The sequence below is a fragment of the Leucopleurus acutus genome, assembly GCF_964270905.1.
Source record: "Leucopleurus acutus genome assembly, chromosome: 3".
Classification (NCBI taxonomy): Eukaryota; Metazoa; Chordata; class Mammalia; order Artiodactyla; family Delphinidae; genus Leucopleurus; species Leucopleurus acutus.
Window position 1 is genome coordinate 64,878,948 of NC_139145.1, and position 14,066 is coordinate 64,893,013.

Sequence of the window (14,066 nt, forward strand, 5' to 3'; positions counted from 1 at the left end):
GCCCCAAAAGGATAATCAGGGCAGAGACCATTAGGGTTTTGAAGAAAAACCATGCTTTTTTATGCAAAGAACTATTCTCCATTTGAGAAACAGCTCCTGGCTTCCTACCAGGCCCTGGTAGACTAAATTCCTGACATCAGTAAACAGGCCACCTGAACTACCCATTGTGCACTGGGTCTTATTTGACCACAGCCATAGGCTGGGTTTCCATAGCAGCAATCCCTCAAGTGGAAGTGGTTGCTGAAGGAACTGGGAACTACAAGTAGGGTGCATGAGTAAGTAAGTAGATGCTCTTGCTGCATTGCTTCCTCTCCCTCAATCCATACCTATGGCCAAATGGGGGAGTTTCTTATAACTACTTGAGTAAGAGGAAAAAAATGGACCTAGTTTGCAGAAGGTTCTGCAGGATATGCTGGCACATTCTGGAACAGGATTGCTAGGGTAGAGACCATAGTAAGGAATATTTCTGAAAGAAAATGGTGAAGAGAAATCCTCCAAGAGGACAGAGCTTCGAGAACCACCTGTGGTTTTCCACCTTCTGTGGGCTCAGAGGTGGCCACAAGTAAGAATCTACTCTAATTAATGGGCCGTGGCTGATAGTTTGGCTGGATGGTCAAGGACTTGGAAAGAACAGGATCAGAAATTCATAGACTTTACAGACAAGCAAAAGCTAAGAGAGTTCAACACCTCCAAACCAGCTCTACAACAAATGCTAAAGGAACTTCTCTAAGTGGGAAACACAAGAGAAGAAAAGGACCTACAAAAACACACCCATAACAATTAAGAAAATGGTAACAGGAGCATACATATCGATAATTACCTTAAAGGTGAATGGATTAGATGCTCCAACCAAAAGACACAGTCTCGCTGAATGGATACAAAAACAAGACCCATATGTATGCTGTCTACAAGAGACCCACTTCAGACCTAGGGACACATGCAGACTGAAAGTGAAGAGATGGAAAAAGATAGTCCATGCAAATGGAAATCAAAAGAAAGCTGGAGTAGCAATATTCATGTCAGATAAAATAGACTATAAAATAAAGAATGTTACAAGAGACAAGGAAGGACACTACATAAAGATCACAGGATCAATCTGAGAAGAAGATATAACAATTATAAATATATATGCACCCAACATAGGAGCACCTCAATACATAAGGCAACTGCTAACAGCTATAAAAGAGGAAATCGACAGTAACACAATAATAGTGGGGGACTTTAACACCTCACTTAAACCAATGGACAGATCATCCAGATAGAAAATTAATAAGGAAAGAGAAGCTTTAAATGCCACAATAGACCAGACAGATTTAATTGATATTTATAGGACATTCCATCCGAAAACAGCAGATTACACTTTCTTCTCAAGTGCACATGGAACATTCTCCAGGATTGATCACATCTTGGGTCACAAATCAAGCGTCAGTTAATTTAAGAAATTGAAATCATATCAAGCATCTTTTTCAACCACAACACTATGAGATTAGAAATCAGTTACAGGGAAAAAAACATAAAAAACACAAACATATGGAGGCTAATCAGTACATTACTAAATAACCAAGAGATCACTGAAGAAATCAAAGAGGAAATCAAAAAATACCTAGAGACAAATGACAATGAACACATGACGATCCAAAACCTATGGGATGCAGCAAAAACAGTTCTAAGAGGAAGTTTATAGCAATACAAGCCTACCACAATAAGAAAAATCTCAAATAAACAATCTAACCTATACCTAAAGGAACTACAGAAAGAAGAACAAACAAAACCCAAAGTTAGTAGAAGGAAAGAAATCATAAAGATCAGAGCATAAATAAATGAAATAGATACAAAGAAAACAATAGCAAAGATCAATAAAACTAAAAGCTGGTTCTTTGAGAAGATAAACAAAATAGATAAACCTTTAGCCAGACTCAACAAGAAAAAGAGGGAGAGGACTCAAATCAATAAAATTAGAAATGAAAAAGGAGAAGTTACAATAGACACTGCAGAAATACAAAGCATCCTAAGAGACTACTACAAGCAACTCTATGCCAATAAAATGTGCAACCTGGAAGAAATGGACAAATTCTTAGAAAGGTATAACCTTCCAAGACTGAACCAGGAAGAAATAGAAAATATGAACAGACCAATCACAAGTAATGAAATTGAAGCTGTGGTTAAAAATCTTCCAACAAACAAAAGTCCAGGACCAGATGGCTTCACAGTGAATTCTATCAAACATTTAGAGAAGAGCTAACACCCATCCACTATGGAGAACAGTATGGAGGTTCCTTAAAAAACTAAAAATAGAATTACCATATGACCCAGCAATCCCACTACTGGGCATGTACCCAGAGAAAACTATAATTCAAAAGACACATGCACCCCAATGTTCATTGCAGCACTATTTACAATAGCCAGGTCATAGAAGCAACCTAAATGCCCATTGACAGACGAATGGATAAAGAAGTGGTACATATATACAATAGAATATTACTCAGCCATAAAAAGGAATGAAATTGGGTCATTTGTAGAGATGTGGATGGACCTAGAGTCTGTCATACAGAGTCAAGTAAGTCAGAAAGAGAAAAACAAATATTGTATATTAATGCATATATGTGGAACCTAGAAAAATGGTACAGATGAACCGGTTTGCAAGGCAGAAATAGAGACACAGATGTAGAGAACAAACGTATGGACGCCAAGGGGGGAAAGTGGCGGGGGTAGTGGTGGTGGGATGAATTGGGAGATTGGGATTGACATACATACACTCATATGTATAAAGTGGATAACTAATAAGAGCCTGCTGTATAAAAAAATAAATAAAATAAAATTCAAAAAAATAAAAGAAATTGGTAGAGGTTTGGCTAAGAGGTATATCTATATCTGTCTGTCTGTCTCTCTCTCTCAGGAAGAGCACAGGGCATGAAGATGGTTGTATCCCATGTGAATGCTCACCAAATTACATCCACTGCAAAGGAGGCTTTCAGTCATCAGGTGGATGTGATGACATGTTCTACAGAGTTAGTCAACCTCTTTCCCCAGTGGTCCCAGTGCTCGCTCAACGGGCCCATGAACGAAGAGCCCATGGTGGAAGGAATGGAGACCACACATGGCCTAAAGACCTGGGCTTGTCTGTCCCAAGGCTGATCGTTCTCACCACCACTGCTGAATGCTTAACCTGCCAGCCACAGAGACCGATGCTGAGCCCCTGATATGGCACCATTCCATGGGCTGTTTGGCCTCTTCCGTCATGGAGGGGACAGCAATTCGTTCTCTCTGAAATAGACAGGTATTCTGGATATGGATTTGCCTTCCCTGCTTCCTGCCCGCACCGCCATTAATGGACATATAGAATGCCTCGTTCACCGTTAAGATACTCAGATGACATTGCTTCTGACTAAGGAACTCATTTTGTTGTAAAACAAGCACAGCAGTGGGCGCATGCCTACGGAATTCACTGGTCTTATCCTGTAACCCATTGCCGAGAAGTAGCTGCCTGAAAGTAGGTTGAAATAAGCAGTTTTAATGATTCAACTCAATATAACAGTGGAATGGCCGAATGAAGGTTCATGTATGGTACCAGCTGGGAGACAACATCCTGAAGGATTGTATAAGTGTACTGTCTTATATGATGCAGTATACTTACTCTGAATCAAGGACCAATTATGGTGCTGTTTCTCTTCCAGCCAGAACACAGGGATCTAGGAATCAAGAGGGTGAGTGTGGGAGTGGCTCCCATCACTACTATACCCAGTACCCCCCACTATGATGATTTTTGCTTCATGGCCCTGTAACTTTGGGCTTAGCTTATTTTGATGTCTTGGTTTCCAAGGGAGAAATGCTTCCACCAGGCAACACAACAACCACACAGTGGAAGTGGAAGTTGGGACTGCCACCTGGCCACTTTGGGCTACTCATGACACTGAGCCAACAGGCAAAGAGTTGGTTTACTGTCCTGGGTGGGATGATCAATCCCAATTACCAATAAATTCATTGTTTTGCTTTAGTTAGTTTAAGTTGGTTTTCTGTCCTTTGCAACAAAGATATACAATAGGAGCTCAATAACTACTGAATTATAGGTTAGCATCTCTCTATCTCTTTGGGTTGTTCCATAGGTGGGTCACAGAAAAGCATGTATAATTTAAGCTTTTTCTCTGGGTGGGAGCTTCCTGTCTTTGGCTTTTTTTTTTGGCTGCATTGGGTTTTTGTTGCTGCGCGTGGGCTTTCTCTAGTTGTGGCGAGTGGGGACTACTCTTTGTTGTGGTGTACGGGCTTCTCGTTGCAGTGGCTTCTCTTGTTGCGGAGCACGAGCTCCAGGCACGCAGGCTTCAGTAGTTGTGGCTCGCGGGCTCTAGAGCGCAGGCTCAGTTGTGGCACACGGGCGTAGTTGCTCTGCGGCATGTGGGATCTTCCTGGACCAGGGCTCGAACCCGTGTTCCCTGCATTGGTAGGCAGATTCTTAACCACTGTGCCACCAGGGAAGTCCAGGGAGCTTACTGTCTTGAGGACACCTGGAGATGCTGCTGTCCACTCCAGGAGGGATGAGAGGGCAACCTGGATAGAACAGCAGAGAACAGAGCCAAACTTCTGGTTGTCATTTAAAACATGAAAAATGAAAAAAAAAAAAGAGCAATTTCACAGATATCAGTTTGTGTTTAATTCTTTTCCCCAAACTCTCCCAAGGATCTCCGGAAGTTTGAAATTGCTTCTTTATTTCACACCTTTGACCAGGGATGGCTTAAGGTCCGAGTCAGAGCTCTAAACGAAGTTGCTTTTCTTCCCCCTTCTCCTTGTTACAATGTCCAGTGATGCCTATTTAATGGGTCAGAAATGAGGTCCCATGTGTCTACGTCAGGGCTTTGAGAATCTTATCTGGTCGTACAACTTTCACTCAAAATTAAGGCACTGTGTGGTGAGGGGGATAAATAAACTCGTTAGGAAAGTTAACCAGCATCCTCATTGTCACCTAACAGCATTCATTGTGTGTGTGCTTAGAGTAATGTCTTTTCTACAAGCCAGAGGAGCTGCTCTAATGCACTTTCCTGAATTTGGCCTGCCACTCTTGTAAATTACCTTGCTTAATGAACTCTGGGATTCTGTTATCTGTTTGGAAACTCCGGAGCTCCTGGAGAACCAAATCAAGTGCCTTAGTCTGGAGGAAGGGAAGGCAGGCTTAGAAGATTTACAATTCCGTGAACATCATTATTAATGTCTGTTGTGTTTTGCAAACAACTTTCTAGTGGAATAAGTGCTTATGATGAGGCCACGGGCACTTTTTTTGCTAAGTGGCCCTGAAATGATGACTACCAGGGCCCATAAATTACCTCCGGAAATCAACATGCCAGGATTATTCCACCCCCACCCCCAGCCCGGCTGCATGTGGGCATCCTGCCAAGGCCCTCAGCAATCTTCCGGCCATTTACCAAGAGCCGCTAAAATAGTCATAATATACCCACCACCACCACCATGGCAGCCCACAAGTGTGGAGTACTTTACAGCTGACAGAGGGATTCGCTGGCCTCGTTTCGTCTGCTGCGACGTGGAAACGGAGGCCCGGAGAGGTCAGTCAGGAGTGAGGGCCAGAAACAGAGTGGAGCCGGACCTCCTGACTCACTTCTACTGTCTTTGCTCCCTACCACTGGGACAATTAATTTTATGTGTTGGCTTGACTGACCATGGTGCCCAGTCATTGGTTCGAACATTATTCTGGGTGTTTCTGTGAGGGTGTTTTTGGAAAAGATGAATATTTGTATCGGTAGACTGAGTAAGGCAGACTGCCCTCCCCAGTGTGGACGGGCCTCATCCAGTCTGTGGCTGAACTGACTAGAACAAAAGGCTGACTCTCTCTTGAGTAAGAGATTCTCTTGCCTGATGACCTTCGAACTGGGACATCAGATTTTGGCTTGCCAGCCTCCATAATCACATGGCCAATTCCTTAAAATTAGTCTTTCTCTCTCTGTCATATATATGCGGGTTGGCTGTAACATGTTACGGCAAACCCCGAATCAACTCTTTGGCCAGCCCCAATATGAACTTCCTATTGGTTCTGCTTCTTTCTCCTCATGTAGTTATACTACCTGCCCTGACGGCCAGTCCCTGAGCTGAGGTACGGACCTGAGCTGGGGGCTACAAAGAGGCTAAAATTGGTTGTGGAAGTAAAGGTTAAAAAAAAAAAAAACTTAAAAGAATTTGTTTTTAATTGTGTTAAAAAATGCATTACATAAAATTTACCACCTTGATCACTTTATTTTTTAAATTTTATTTATTTATTTTATATTGGAGTATAGTTGATTAACAATGTTGTGTTAGTTTCAGGTGTACAGCAAAGTGATTCAGTTATACATATACATGTATCTGTTCTTTTTCAAATTCTTTTCCCATTTAGGTTATTACAGAATATTGAGCAGAGTTCCCTGTGCTCTACAGTAGGTCCTTGTGGGTTATCTATTTTAAATATAGCAGTGTGTACATGTCAATTCCAAACTTCCAGTCTATCCCTTTCCTCCACCCCATCTTGACTATTTTAAATTGTACAGGTCAGCATTGTTAAGTATATTCACATTGTTGTCTAAAGTTTTGATTTCAGCTGGGCTAGATAGGGCTTTTTCTTTTTAATTTAATTTAATTTATTTATTTTATACAGCAGGTTCTTATCAGTCATCCATTTTATGCACATGAGTGTATACATGTCAATCCCAATCTCCCAATTCATCCCACCATCGCCCCCCCCCCGCACCACTTTCCCCCCTTGGTGTCCATACGTTTGTTCTCTACATCTGTGTCTCTATTTCTGCCCTGCAAACCGGTTCATCTGTACCACTTTTCTAGGTTCCACATATATGCGTTAATATACGGTATTTGTTTTTCTCTTTCTGACTTACTTCACTCTGTATGACAGTCTCTAGATCCATCCACGTCTCTATAAATGACCCAATAGATAGGGCTTTTTAATACCTGAAGATGAGATCACCCTTACAACGAGAAGTGACCCCAATAGTTATGGGATTTGCCCGAGATGGCTCTGAGCGACAGGAAAGGAGATCCAGTGGAGTGTGTTTGGAGGTAGGGATAAGAGGAAAATAAAAAACAAAGCTCCTGGCTGTTTGCCTCTGTGGAGCAGAGGCCTTTCTCTAAACCGGGAACAGAGCCAGCTGCAGCGCTGTGATAACATCAAGGTGAAGTGGGGCTGAGGAGGAAAAGGAGGCTTGGGGGGAGGCGGTGGCTGAGCCGAATGTTGAGGGGTGGTGGGATCTGAACAGCTGAAGAGGGGAGGGATGTGGGGGCGTGAGGCAGAGAGCAGCGTGGGTGAAGGCCAGCCCCGGCCTGCACACCGGCCTCCCTGCAGCAAGGATAGCGGCCACATGGCCTTGGGCCACGTCTACCATGGTGACCATACACGTTCCCACCAGCCTCCGCAGCCCCGAGCCCTGGCCAGGCTCTGAATTCTGGAGGAGCGCCGTGCCCACCCCCCAACTCCCCTTGAGCTTCCAATCCTGAGAAGCAGCATTTTATACATAGCCGTGTTGACAAAACCTTAAATATAGCACCTCTGGGAGCTTAATTACCCAGTGGCAAAGCTGAGACTACCATCTGGGGTGTGACTAGTGGGGCTGGCAGTGCAGGGAGGGGCAGGGGGTCTGAAACGCGGCAGGCTGCCCTGACTCCACGTGCCCGTCCCCCCACCTGCACCCCCTCTGCCCCACGCCCTGATCATTACCAGCAGGCCTGGCCTGAAAGAGGGGGGTAGGAGCCCCTGGGAGCAGCCTTTGTCTACGCAGAGGGAAGTACCAGCCCAGCCCCCTTTTGTGGTCCTACCAGTTCCCTGTCCCTCATCTGATCAGGCCTCGGGGTCCTCCGTCCTGACTGGCTTCTTCTTGGAGACTGTGAGATGACAGAGGCCACAGCAGGGGCAGTTTCGGGAGGAGCCAGCTTCTGGGGTCAGGCCTGGGACCGTGCTCAGAGGATTCTACCTGAGCAATTCACTTAAGTGGACCACGTCTGGCCTGCCTGCTCTCAGCAGCCCCCCAACCCTCCACCATGCTTTCCACACCGTGGCCCCAGGCGCCTTCTCTTGGGACCTCACAAACACCAAGCCCGGGCTGCACACAGCGCTCCTCTCCCTGCCCAGAGCGCCCTCCTCTTCCTGTTCCCCTAACAGCCTTGCCCTGCTACCCTTCTCATCCCGACCTCAATCCCGACCTCTGCAGGTGAGCACCCCTGCCCTGGTGGAGGGCAGCCCCCAGGGCACACTCACGAGGCACTGTGTTTTTCTTGGGTACCTCATATTCTAATCGTTATTGCGTCCTCCTTGGTGTCATTATTGGCTGCATGTCTGCCACCTTTGCGAGGCTGTAGGCTCCACGAGGGCAGGGGCAGTGTCTGGCTTGTTTCTCCCTATATCCCCTTGCACAGGGCTTAGCACACAGTTGGTGTGCAGTGAGAGAAGGACTATCTAGCAGAGCCCACACTTGTCTAGGACCAGAAGCACCCACATCCCACAGCTGAGACCTCCCTCCACCTCCCTGGAAACATCTGGCAACCTCAGCAGCTGAGGCCAGCAGAAGGAGATGGAAGGGTCAGCTGAGACCTCTCTGAGACCAGGGTTTATGAAGCATGTAGAACAAGAAGCACTGGGCTGAGGTCTTTGGCCAGCAGGCTGTAATGGCAGCAGGGACGATGGATACGCATTGGTTCATGGTCGGTGCCATTGGGTCAGCCACTCCGAGTGGTCCAGAGGGTCAGGGAGACCACCTATACCCACAAAGCAGGCTGTGGAGGGGCGGGACCTGCTGGGGAGGGGCACCTGCGCCGTGTAGGCTGCCAGGCTTCAGGAGGGGATGCGCAAGGCTCCAGGGTGTGTCAGGAGACAGAGACGAGGATGCAGGGAAGATGCAGGGATTGGCCTCAGTTCTCACAAAAGCCTCAGCCTTTCCTGATGAGTCCAGGCTTTGCTGCCCACACCGGCAGCCTGATGGCATGGTCATTTAGATCCTCTGCCAGAGAGCTGGAAGTCTGGCATCCCTGGGCAAGCCACAGCCCAGCAAGTCCTAGGGGCAAGGCAGAGGACTGGTCAGCAGAGGCAGTTGGTCCAGACAGGGCAACAGGTCTTCACAGTTTGCCGGGCTCAGAGGTCTGAGAGGAGGAAGATGGGGGAGAGGCAGGGAGGGGAGGAGAAGGAAGGGGGTGGGGGATGCCCTGGCCTCATGGTCACTGGGACAGGCCTGGTCAGGCACATGCGTGGCCTCAACGCTCCCCCTGGGGGTGCAGGGCCTAGGCTGGTGCCAGGGCAGGGAGCCTTTTGGCCCGAGCCTCACTTTCACAACCACCTCTTCACATTTAGGCTTTAGGAATTATTCCAAGTGAGGTTTTAATGTTAAAAACAGTAATTTGTTCAATGTAAGCATTTAAAACCTTCCACAGGTTTACAGCTCTATCTTGGCATGTCTTTGGTTTTTTTTTTTTTTTTTCTATTATAAACATAAGTGATTTATTAATTCTAGAAAGGATTTATGGTAACTTACAAAAATTCATTCAATAAGAGATAACATCAAATATTAAAACTGTTGAAGGACTAAATTAGAAATAAAGCAAAGGTGATATATATAGCTTTGATGGTATATAGCTTATAAGAAAATTTGTCTTACTTTTTTTTTTTTTTTTTAACATCTTTACTGGAGTATAATTGCTTTACAATGGTATGTTAGTTTCAGCTTCACAACAAAATGAATCAGTTACATATATACATATATTCCCATATCTCTTCCCGCTTGCGTCTCCCTCCCTCCCACCCTCCCTATCCCACCCCTCCAGGCGGTCACAAAGCACCGAGCTGATCTCCCTGTGCTATGCGGCTGCTTCCCACTAGCTATCTACCTTACGTTTGGTAGTGTATATATGTCCATGCCTCTTTATCGCTTTGTCACCGTTTACCCTTCCCCCTCCCCATAGCCTCAAGTCCATTCTCTAGTAAGTCTGTGTCTTTATTCCTGTTTCACCCCTAGGTTTTTCATGACATTTTTTTTTTTAAATTCCATATATATGTGCTAGCATATGGTATTTGTCTCTCTCTTTCTGACTTATTTCACTCTGTATGACAGACTCTAGGTCTATCCACCTCATTACAAATAGCTCAATTTCGTCTCTTTTTATGGCTGAGTAATATTCCATTGTATATATGTGCCACGTCTTCTTTATCCATTCATCCGATGATGGACACTTAGGTTGTTTCCATCTCTGGGCTATTGTAAATAGAGCTGCAATGAACATTTTGGTACATGACTCTTTTTGAATTATGGTTTTCTCAGGGTATATGCCCAGTAGTGGGATTGCTGGGTCATATGGTAGTTCTATTTGTAGCTTTTTAAGGAACCTCCATACTGTTCTCCACAGTGGCTGTATCAATTTACATTCCCACCAACAGTGTAAGAGGGTTCCCTTTTCTCCACACCCTCTCCAGCATTTATTGTTTCTAGATTTTTTGATGATGGCCATTCTGACTGGTGTGAGATGATATCTCATTGTAGTTTTGATTTGCATTTCTCTCATGATTAGTGATGTTGAGCATTCTTTCATGTGTTTGTTGGCACTCTGTATATCTTCTTTGGAGAAATGTCTATTTAGGTCTTCTGCCCATTTTTGGATTGGGTTGTTTGTTTTTTTGTTATTAAGCTGCATGAGCTGCTTATAAATTTTGGAGATCAATCCTTTGTCAGTTGCTTCATTTGCAAATATTTTCTCCCATTCTGAGGGTTGTCTTTTGGTCTTCTTTATGGTTTCCTTTGCTGCGCAAAAGCTTTTAAGTTTCATTAGGTCCCATTTGTTTACTCTTGTTTTTATTTCCATTTCTCTAGGAGGTGGGTCAAAAAGGACCTTGCTGTGATTTATGTCATAGAGTGTTCTGCCTATGTTTTCCTCTAAGAGTTTGATAGTTTCTGGCCTTACATTTAGGTCTTTAATCCATTTTGAGCTTATTTTTGTGTATGGTGTTAGGGAGTGATCTAATTTCATACTTTTACATGTAGCTGTCCAGTTTTCCCAGCACCACTTATTGAATAGGCTGTCCTTTCTCCACTGTACATTTCTGCCTCCTTTGTCAAAGATAAGGTGACCATATGTGTGTGGGTTTATCTCTGGGCTTTCTATCCTGTTCCATTGATCTATCTTTCTGTTTTTGTGCCAGTACCATACCGTCTTGATAACTGTAGCTTTGTAGTATAGTCTGAAGTCTGGGAGCCTGATTCCTCCAGTTCCTTCTTTCGTTCTCAAGATTGCTTTGGCTATTCGGGGTCTTTTGTGTTTCCATACAAATTGCAAAATTTTTTGTTGTAGTTCTGTGAAAAATGCCAGTGGTAGTTTGATAGGGATTGCATTGAATCTATAGATTGCTTTCGGTAGTAGAGTCATTTTCACAATGTTGATTCTTCCAATCCAAGAACATGGTATATCTCTCCATCTATTTGTATCATCTTTAATTTCTTTCATCAGTGTCTTATAATTTTCTGCATACAGATCTTTTGTCTCCTTAGGTAGGTTTATTCCTAGATATTTTATTCTTTTTGTTGCAATGGTAAATGGGAGTGTTTTCTTGATTTCACTTTCAGATTTTTCATCATTAGTATATAGGAATGCCAGAGATTTCTGTGCATTAATTTTGTATCCTGCCACTTTACCAAATTCATTGATTAGCTCTAGTAGTTTTCTGGTAGCATCTTTAGGGTTCTCTATGTATAGGATCATGTCATCTGCAAACAGTGACAGCTTTACTTCTTCTTTTCCGATTTGGATTCCTTTTATTTCCTTTTCTTCTCTGATTGCTGTGGCTAAAACTTCCAAAACTATGTTGAATAAGAGTGGTGAGAGTGGGCAACCTTGTCTTGTTCCTGATCTTAGTGGAAATGCTTTCAGTTTTTCACCATTGAGGATGATGTTTGCTGTGGGCTTGTCATATATGGCCTTTATTATGTTGAGGAAAGTTCCCTCTATGCCTACTTTCTGCAGGGTTTTTATCATAAATGGGTGTTGAATTTTGTCAAAAGCTTTCTCTGCATCTATTGAGATGATCATATGGTTTTTCTCCTTCAGTTTGTTAATATGGTTTATCACATTGATAGATTTGCGTATATTGAAGAATCCTTGCATTCCTGGAATAAACCCCACTTGATCATGGTGTATGATCCTTTTAATGTGCTGTTGGATTCTGTTTGCTAGTATTTTGTTGAGGATTTTTGCATCTATGTTCATCAGTGATATTGGCCTGTAGTTTTCTTTCTTTGTGACATCCTTGTCTGGCTTTGGTATCAAGGTGATGGTGGCCTCGTAGAAGGAGTTTGGGAGTGTTCCTCCCTCTGCTATATTTTGGAAGAGTTTGAGAAGGATAGGTGTTAGCTCTTCTCTAAATGTTTGATAGAATTCGCCTGTGAAGCCATCTGGTCCTGGGCTTTTCTTTGTTGGAAGATTTTTAATCACAGTTTCAATTTCAGTGCTTGTGATTGGTCTGTTCATATTTTCTATTTCTTCCTGATTCAGTCTTGGCAGGTTGTGCATTTCTAAGAATTTGTCCATTTCTTCCAGATTGTCCATTTTATTGGCATAGAGTTGCTTGTAGTAATCTCTCATGATCTCTTTTATTTCTGCAGTGTCAGTTGTTACCTCTCCTTTTTCATTTCTAATTCTATTGATTTGAGTCTTCTCCCTTTTTTTCTTGATGAGTCTGGCTAGTGGTTTATCTATTTTGTTTATCTTCTCAAAGAACCAGCTTTTAGTTTTATTGATCTTTGCTATTGTTTCCTTCATTTCTTTTTCATTTATTTCTGATCTGATTTTTATGATTTCTTTCCTTCTGCTAGCTTTGGGGTTTTTTTGTTCTTCTTTCTCTAATTGCTTGAGGTGCAAGGTTAGGTTGTTTATTCGAGATGTTTCCTGCTTCTTAAGGTGGGCTTGTATTGCTATAAACTTCCCCCTTAGAACTGCTTTTGCTGCATCCCACAGGTTTTGGGTCGTTGTGCCTCCATTGTCATTTGTTTCTAGGTATTTTTTGATTTCCTCTTTGATTTCTTCAGTGATCACTTCATTATTAAGTAGTATATTGTTTAGCCTCCATGTGTTTGTATTTTTTACAGATCTTTTCCTGTAATTGATATCTAGTCTCATGGCATTGTGGTCAGAAAAGATACTTGATACAATTTCAATTTTCTTAAATTTACCAAGGCTTGATTTGTGACCCAAGATATGATCTATCCTGGAGAATGTTCCATGAGCACTTGAGAAAAATGTGTATTCTGTTGTTTTTGGATGGAATGTCCTATAAATATCAATTAACTCCATCTCGTTTAATGTATCATTTAAAGCTTGTGTTTCCTTATTTATTTTCATTTTGGATGATCTGTCCATGGGTGAAAGTGGGGTGTTAAAGTCCCCTACTATGAATGTGTTACTGTCGATTTCCCCTTTTATGGTTGTCAGTATTTGCCTTATGTATTGAGGTGCACCTATGTTGGGTGCATAAATATTTACAATTGTTATATCTTCCTCTTGGATCGATCCCTTGATCATTATGTAGTGTCCTTCTTTGTCTCTTCTAATAGTCTTTGTTTTAAAGTCTATTTTGTCTGATATGAGAATTGCTACTCCAGCTTTCTTTTGGTTTCCATTTGCATGAAATACCTTTTTCCATCCCCTTACTTTCAGTCTGTATGTGTCTCTAGGTCTGAAGTGGGTCTCTTGTAGACAGCAAATATATGGGTCTTGTTTTTGTATCCATTCAGCCAATCTGTGTCTTTTGGTGGGAGCATTTAGTCCATTTACATTTAAGGTAATTATCGATATGTGTGTTCCTATTCCCATTTTCTTAATTGTTTTGGGTTCGTTATTGTAGGTCCTTTCCTTCTTTTGTGTTTCTTGCCTAGAGAAGTTCCTTTAGCAGTTGTTGTAGAGCTGGTTTGGTGGTGCTGAACTCTCTCAGCTTTTGCTTGTCTGTAAAGGTTTTAATTTCTCCATCAAATCTGAATGAGATCCTTGCTGGGTAGAGTAATCTTGGTTGCAGGTTTTTCTCCTTCAACACTTTCAATATGTCCTGCCAC